We start from the raw sequence: 8,278 nt of genomic DNA, 5'->3' as shown, positions 1-8,278 counted from the left end.
TATGTTCTTGTTGAACAAACGTTGGCTTGGAGTGATTTTTACCATTGTTTGTAATTTATTTATCCAATGAGAATTTTGATACATATATGCAAAATGTACTGTATGTAAATCTCCAGTCTTATTTGTGAAACCTCAGGTAAATGAAAACATTTTCTAGAACTGTTAGCTGATGGCTTGACAACTACAAATGCTGTGAAGCAGCATTAAAACTGGCTTCTGTATGTATAAATGAGTAGCTATATGTTGATGTTCTGGCCAATAAACACAGAAGTAATCAGCTGCTGCTCTGATGCAATTACTGCTCCAAGTGCACAGCCCTTATTACTTACTGACATGGCTGGATTAGAAATTGGACAATTTCACAAACTACATAAATCCTTTAAACCACAATCAGAACCTACAACTTTCCTCTTTTTTCTAGAACCATTGGGTTAGTGCTGAATGGAACATTACAAAGGCAAAAGACCTTTTTGTAGCCAAGGCTTTTCATCAGAAGGGTATAGCTGGCAGCCCTTTGAGTCTTACTCTAATTTGCTTTTGAGGAATACGTCTGCTTCTATCCAACACACATATTTTTACAGGATTCTGTTTTAAAACTCTTAATGGATGTGGGTATTGGAAAATTTTCCAAAGCGGAAATTCAGAGAGCAGGGGTTATGGGGATGTACATAATAGTGAAATTCTAGAGCATCAGGTATTGAATTCTGAGGGATTCTCTCTAAGTCTGTTGCCAGCTAACTGCCCATATATAATAGTTGACTGGACTAAAGGCCAGGTGTCAGCTCTTAGGTGTCAATCCAGCAATCCATAGCTATTTACAATAATTGTCTTCACTCTAAAACCAGCTGCACAATAATCTTTAGCCATTTTCCTTCATGAAAGGAGGCAGCAGTACTAAAGCATGCCAAGAAACAGGTTTAAGGAATTTTTAGAAGAATCTATAAAATCAATCAAGAACTGTTTCAGGAGGAAAAGTGGCTTTGGTATGAAAGATGGATAAAGTTTCAGTGGTGGCTGGGACACCCTTTCTCATCAGAGTTTGAAAGTACTGTGCTGTGCCAACAAAGGCAAACCCAGCTGAGTCACAAGAAGTAATAAAGGGAACGAAATAGAGAAATACTTTAACGGAAAAGATTTTGCACAGCTGTTGTTAAACTAAAGAGGCCCACAGTTTGAATCTGCAAACTGGAACATAGTTGTCCATATTATTGAATTAATTAATGGAGTCTTTGATAATTAGCCCAGTCCAAAACTATGCAGCTATCCTTGACACCTCGAGGGAGGTTATCCTCCCCTTCTACTCTGCCCTAGTAAGACCATATCTGGATCACTGCATCCAGTTTTGGGCCCCCCAGTTTAAGAAGGACAGGGAACTGCTCGAGTAAGTCCAGCGGAGAGCTACCAAGATGCCTCAGGGGACTGGAGCATCTCTGTTATGAGGAAAGGCTGAGAGACCTGGGTTTGTTCAGCCTGGAGAAGAGAAGACTGAGGGGGGATCTTATCAATGCTTATAAATATCTGAAGGGCAGGTGTCAGGAGGATGGGGCCAGACTCTTTTTCCGTGGTGCCCAGTGACAGGACAAGGGGCAATGGGCACAAGTTGGAACACAGGAAGTTGCACTTAAATATGAGGAAAAACTACTGTGAGGGTGCCAGAGCAGTGGCACAGGCTGCCCAGAGAGGTTGTGGAGTCTCCTTCCCTGGAGACATTCAAAACCCACCTGGATGCGTTCCTGTGCCCCTGCTCTAGGTGTGCCTGCTCAAGCAGGGGGGTTGGGCGAGATGATCTCCAGAGGTCCCTTCCAACCCCTGCCGTTCTGTGATTCTGTGACGCGGTTTAGACAGCAGTGGGGAGCTGGGACAGGCCTTGGTAGGCAGTTTGGCTGTGGGCATCCTGGTGTGGGTATCCAAGGGTATAGCTGTGCCAGTGCTGAGGACTACAAAGACATCGTAAAGGTAAGGTTGCCTTTATCTTCCTGTGAAAGGTAACTTGCCCCAGAAGGAGCAAGTCTAGTACCGGTAACGTTAATCTGTAGTAAAATGGAAAAATCTGCAAGTTCAAGTGAGGTGACTTTTTTACTAAACCAAGGGTTTTCTAACCAGTCAGGGTATGCTGTACAGGGAGTGGTTTTGGCTAAAGGCAGGTAAAATTTTGCAGTCTCACCCTGGCGTTTCAGTATGCCTATACCTGAATTGCTTCAGCCGCAGCCTGTCACCAGCTCGCTGTTCCACATGCATTGGTTTCAGAGTTTTATGATGAGTTTGATGAGACGGCAGAAAGCATGTACTCTTTGAAGTGGTTTTGACCCTGTAAACATTAGCTGTTTCGAATGTCAGAATAGTACAAGGAAACACTACTGTCTGTGTTATATGAAGATTACAAATAGGTCCCACTTATATCTTTTTCTGGTTTTCAAATCTGTGAATCCCTGGCATGAGAATATCAAAAGCTGCAATGCTGTAAAAGGTATATTTGGACCTAATATTTTGAGGTATATTTTGAGAACTTGTTTTGTAATAGCTGCCACTTAGGATTCAGGTGCCATCACAGGCAAGACAGAGTAAACACCCCATACTGGATTTGGATGCTGGGGTTTATTGAAGAACCAGCAAGACCAGAGCCTCCACCCTGCTTGGCTGTCTCCAACTCCTGCCCCAGCACCATGTTCCCTGGGTCTCCACTTCTCAGTAGGAAGATCACTGCTGATCTGGGAAGGTCAGGCATGAAGTTGTGCTCGTTCCTGCTGTTACCCATCTGTCCTGGTTTTGGCTGGGATAGAGTTATTTCCTTCCTAGTAGCTGCTATAGTGCTGTGTTTCGGATTTAGAATGAGAATAATGTTGATAACACACTGATGTTTTTGTTGTTGCTAAGCAGTGCTTATACTAGTCAAGGATTTTTCAGCTTCCCATGCTCTGCCAGGTGCACAAAAAGCTGGGAGGGGGCACAGCCAGGACAACTGACCCCAACTGACCAAAGGGATATTCCACACCATACAATTTCAGTATATAAACTGGGGGCAGCTGGTCTGGGGGTGGTGACTGCTACTCAGGAACTGGCTGGACATCGATTGGCAAGTGGTGAGCTATTGCACCGTTGAGTCACTTATTTTGTATTTTCTATTATTATTTTCCCTTCCTTTCCTGTCCTATTAAACTGTCTTTATTTCAACCCACGAAATTTACTACTTCTTTCCCAATTCCCTCCCCCATTCCAGCTGGGGAAGGGAGTGAGCGAACAGCGCTGTGGTGTTTAGCTGCCTGCCAGGTTAAACCATGCCACCATCTCAGGCATCACTGGCCAAGTTCCCATCTCTCTGATCTCCAGGATATTCCCCGCTCCTCACTGCCCAACAACGCCCCCACCACACACACACACACACAACCTCACATGCGCTGCCTGTTGGCATTCACACTGTAAGCTGATTTCACCTATGGCAGATGCTTATAGCAAGGAAGCGTCCTCAGCCACCACAGATTCTTGCTCACCTCCAAATGCAAAGGACTACACAGCACTCCTGTTCTTACTTCCAGTTTCTCTCACCACTCCATGCCCCAGCCCTGCTTCCCTTCCACATACAATTAATTGCATGGCCCATTAATGAGCTTGCATGAGCAGTCCTTTAGCAACACCATTTATTCTGCTGCTAGAGCAGAAACATGGCAAATTGTCCCTAAACAGCCTGCTGTCACCTCTCCTGTCCCCCAATGAAACCAAAACTCAAACCAGATTACCCTGAGGGCAGAGTGAGGTAGGCAGCCTGTGGTTCTGGCACCAAGGGGGAGAAGAAGTGGGACAGAAACGTGCTGAGCCAAGAACAAGCTGCTTCTGCAGCAGGTGACAAGGCACATTCTCCGACAGGGTGAATAACTCAGAGGTGCTGCTGCTCTTGCCCAGTTCTCAAGTTCACAATGAGATGAGCCGAAGAGGGTGCTGCTGAGAAACACCCGGGAGCTGTGGAAGCCGCTGGAGGTGTTGAGTCAACAATGCCTTCTGGTGAGGCAGCACGGGGCACCCAGGCCTGAGTTGAAGCTCCAAGACATCTGAAACAGCAAGGTAAAGCCTTAGGGACTTTGTGACTAAATTTGGAAAGAAGACGCATGAAAGCAAAATGCCAATGACAGGTACATGAGACTGCAGGGGCTTGAGAGAGAGCGTGAGAGCATATGGATGAGAAAGGCCCGCAGAGGGCTGGTTCCAATGAATATTAACACATCTCTCAGGAGTAGAAAGTGTAGTGCTACTGCCCTAAAGCATTTGTAATATACACATAAACCATACATCTGCTGCATTAGTCTGAGGCTAGAGGAGAGATGCTGTAGCCACCGCATCTGCTGCAGGGCAAGGCTCTGAAGGCAGATTTAAACAGGACTTTCAGGGAGGTGAGTACAGCTGGTGTGAGAGAGAGGGATGCACTTGTGCATAAATCTGAGATAATCCCAAAGAAGAGGTGGGGCTACTGTCTTTTGAGAACTGGTTAGTGGGAATACCTTTATGGAGGAAAGGCTGAAGTGGAAGTCAGTCACTCACCTTGTAGGATGGAAGAAAAGGGCCAGAAGTTCTGGGGCAAGAGAGAAAAAAAATGGGTCTTTGGGATTTCCGTAAAATTTAGGCCTGGGCAGGACTAGGCAGCAGAAGCTCTTTGTATCAGAACCTCAGCTCTTGTGGCCCTGATTTCTCACAAAAGCCCGTTTTGGCAGCTCACCTTCCTTTTTTAGGCCTTGTCTTTCACAGATACCAATTCTGAATGGGCTTGGGGGTGGCTCTTTAACCCAGCTGAAGGAGGTTTACCATGCCGAAAGCCTGTGTTTCTAACTGAAGACTTGAGTTTCGGTTCCTGTGGCCTCCATTTTCAAAGACTCAGTCTAACGCATCCTAAATTAACTCACCAGGCAACAGAGTATGAAATCGGACATGACCGATCGATCCTTAGGCATTGATTCAAAGCGAAACTAATGGAATGTAAAGAAAATGTAAGAATCTATCATACTGTAAAGGGTGCCTATTTAGCTATTTTACAAAACAAAATTACATCTGGGAGCTGGGTGGAGGTGTAATGTTTGAAGAACCAACTAAAACAAGGCATAGGGATGTTGCAAACTATTGCTGTACAGATCGAGCCTTGAGGGAATGGCTTTGTTAGATGCTACTGACTAAAATAATTGCATGATAATTTTGGCTAGAGGCCCCATCCTATCATCTGATGATTTTTAAACCGTGCACAGGCAGTTTAGACTGAGTGATCTTGGCATCCAGCTACAAAGAACTGAGAAGTCCGCTCAGCGTACTACGTTTATGCTTTGGCTCTTGGAAAAAAACCCCAGACGTCCTAGCACCGTCGAAGGATGGTCTCTGAGCTATAGCAATCAGCAGCGCTGCGTGCTCCTGCAATGCTCTAAGATAGACTAACCAAGGGCTTGCTCCTAAGGTAAGCGGCAGAAAAATAATTCTTCCTAGGGCAGTACGGAGCAGGCAGGTTGCTGTCAGACTCAAAGCAATGCGAATTAAAACCCAGGAGTATTTGCATCTTAGCACTTAACTTTTTCTAACAAGAAATTTAAGATTTAACTCTGCTTTTTCAAATCACAGCTGATGAAAACCTGGCATAAATTTAATATAGAAGTGACTCAAACAGTGGCAAATGATCAAATGAACTATAAATAAATAAGAAAAACAAGAAATAAACAAATTTCCTCCAAGAGAAATGGTGGATTTCCATCTGATTCTAACTGATCACGTGCATTAATTTTTATTGTTTGAAATAATAACCATATAAAAATATTTGGACAGACACATGTATCACGTATGTGCTATCTGTACTAAAAATGGTATATTTCTAGTATACTAGAATACTAGAATCTCTAGTCTACTAGTAGACTGGAAATAATTATATCCTTGATATTGGAGATTACGCTCTTACAGTAAACTGGAATTACTCTGTTACACAGATCTCAAACAAGACCAGGGAAGGGAAAGATGGAAAAAATTGGAAGCACGGTGCTATGACAAGGTTGTAAAGTAGTTTTGGCTGTTTTATTAGAAACGTTGGCTTTCGTGCCTCTAGATTAACTTCTTTACTTTTTACACAACGTTCACCTTGTCAATACTCATACTGCGGTTCTACCAGTTCAGATTTGAGGGGAAGTGCCTTGGTATAACAAGCTCACTTAGAGAGTGAATTAGACCACTGCTACAATTACTCTCCCCGTCAGCTGTTACAAAGGAAAGGTGAGGATAGCATTGTTTAAATACTGGTAGAAACAACTTAAGAAGCAAACACATCTGTAGAGCCAGTTATAGGTTTACACCCCTCTTCTTGTCCTCTCTCGCCCCGAATGGTCACATTCATTTTCTGTTCCAAAATGGGCAATGATAATTCCTACTGCTAGAGGAATGCTAGCATTTAATCTTTGGGATTAAAACATGTCTCCTTTACCTTTTATTCCTGCATTTGCATTTTAGCATCTCCCTTAGGTTTGTTGGTTTGTGTTTTTTTTTATTTGCGGAGTCTATCAATTTCAGTGAGGGATCAGCCATTCGCAAGGCAAAAAATACACCCGAAGCTCCTTTGCTTAACTGTTGCATTGCTGTCGTTCAGTCACCTTTCAGGGGAAGTGGTCCAGAGCAATCAGCGAGTGTCACCCCCTTGTACTTGGCCTCTTGAGTACTCTGGGTTTGGGAACTTGCTCTGTGTAAACCTCTGCTTCTTGCTTTACTGAAGGTGAACTATTCTTCATCAGCACTTCCAAGCTTGGAAAAGCAGGTTCAGCATTGTTAGCTTGGGATGTAACATCTTCCAGTAAACGTTTCAACATATGAACATCTTTACACCCACCCAGCCTATGACATTGCAACAATTTGATATCTGCTCCGAATAAAATCCATATGAAGTCAGAAGAAAGATCTGACATTGTTCTTTAAAGATGAGGAAAACAGGTTACAATAATTCTTGCTGACCTTTTTTTTTTTGTTGTTTATCCTATTTCAGTGATATACATGGGAGGGAAGGAGTGGGGAAAGAAGATATTCCAGGTGCATCAGAGCACCTAACAAATGGCTTGACTAGCTAGGTTTCCTCAACCAGTTCCCTGTCTCAAAAGGGATGCTCATTGTGAAAATTCATATTTGCAGCAAAAAAACAAATCCCAGAAATGTAATAATAAAGTCCGTAGGATGCCTATGCAGAGAATGACTGCACTGTTGGTTACAACTGGAAATCTTTACTTGCAGTGTGGATAAATACATCCTCCAAGCAGAATCTTGGGCTACTACATGGGGTCATATCATAAACCACAACCAAGTTATATAGGTAATGGTGGTATCAACCAGCTGTGCTAACAATTAAAACTGTGTAAGTTTTTGGGTACTGCAACCAGCCACTCTCAAAAAAGCTTTGAAATTGCACTTTACTAAAGGTTGTTGTTTAGTGGAATTTGGGAAGTTTTGAAAGTAGCATTAAAAAAATTCAACTGCAAACCCTAAGGTAGATATGATCCCAGTTGCTTTCAATATTTTATTACTAAGTCAGCAGAGAAATTCTAGGGGCACAACACCGAATGCGCAGCGCATTCACAAATAAACAGGCAAATACCTCATATTTCAATTCCCCACGTTACCTGAAGCTCCTGAATAGTTTTCAGAGAAGCGGCTTGGAAATCAAGCATCTGGCAGCAGAACATAGATCAATTTGCTGGTGAATCAAAGAGATTCTGGGAAAGAGATAATTAGATCATCTCACACTCACAGCTAAAAACCTCCACAACACTCCATTAGGTAATCCCCATTTTATTTATCTCATTTCTTGAATTTTGTAATTAAGACAACGTCTTGGAAATTCAATAAGACTTTAAATGCATAAAATTTAAGATATTAACCCTAGAAGCACTCTCAGTTTATGAACATTATCCTAGAACCAAGACTATTTACACATGTACAGCTGTGTGTAAATTAGCTACGTATTTGTAGTTTTAAGAATCCAAGTAAGAAATTTGTGGATTGTTATCCTGGTAGGTGGAAAAATGCTGGATGGATGGCACCAGTAACGCTACTACCTTGGGGTACAAAATGAAACATTTTTCTGTCACAGTTATAGGGTACTTCTCAAAACTTTATCATCGAACAGATGAAAGCCAGGAGCATTATATATTATTCTAGTTGTTTTTCATCCAAAACTATGGCAAAGCCACAGACAGCGGAATGGAGTGGGCGTAAAATTAAACTATAGTTGGCAAGCGATTTGCAAAGTGGGGCAAAATTGTCTGCTTTCCTAGTGGGAAGA

The sequence above is a fragment of the Phalacrocorax carbo genome, chromosome 3 (assembly GCF_963921805.1).
Source record: "Phalacrocorax carbo chromosome 3, bPhaCar2.1, whole genome shotgun sequence".
Classification (NCBI taxonomy): domain Eukaryota; kingdom Metazoa; phylum Chordata; class Aves; order Suliformes; family Phalacrocoracidae; genus Phalacrocorax; species Phalacrocorax carbo.
This window is presented reverse-complemented; position numbering follows the sequence as displayed.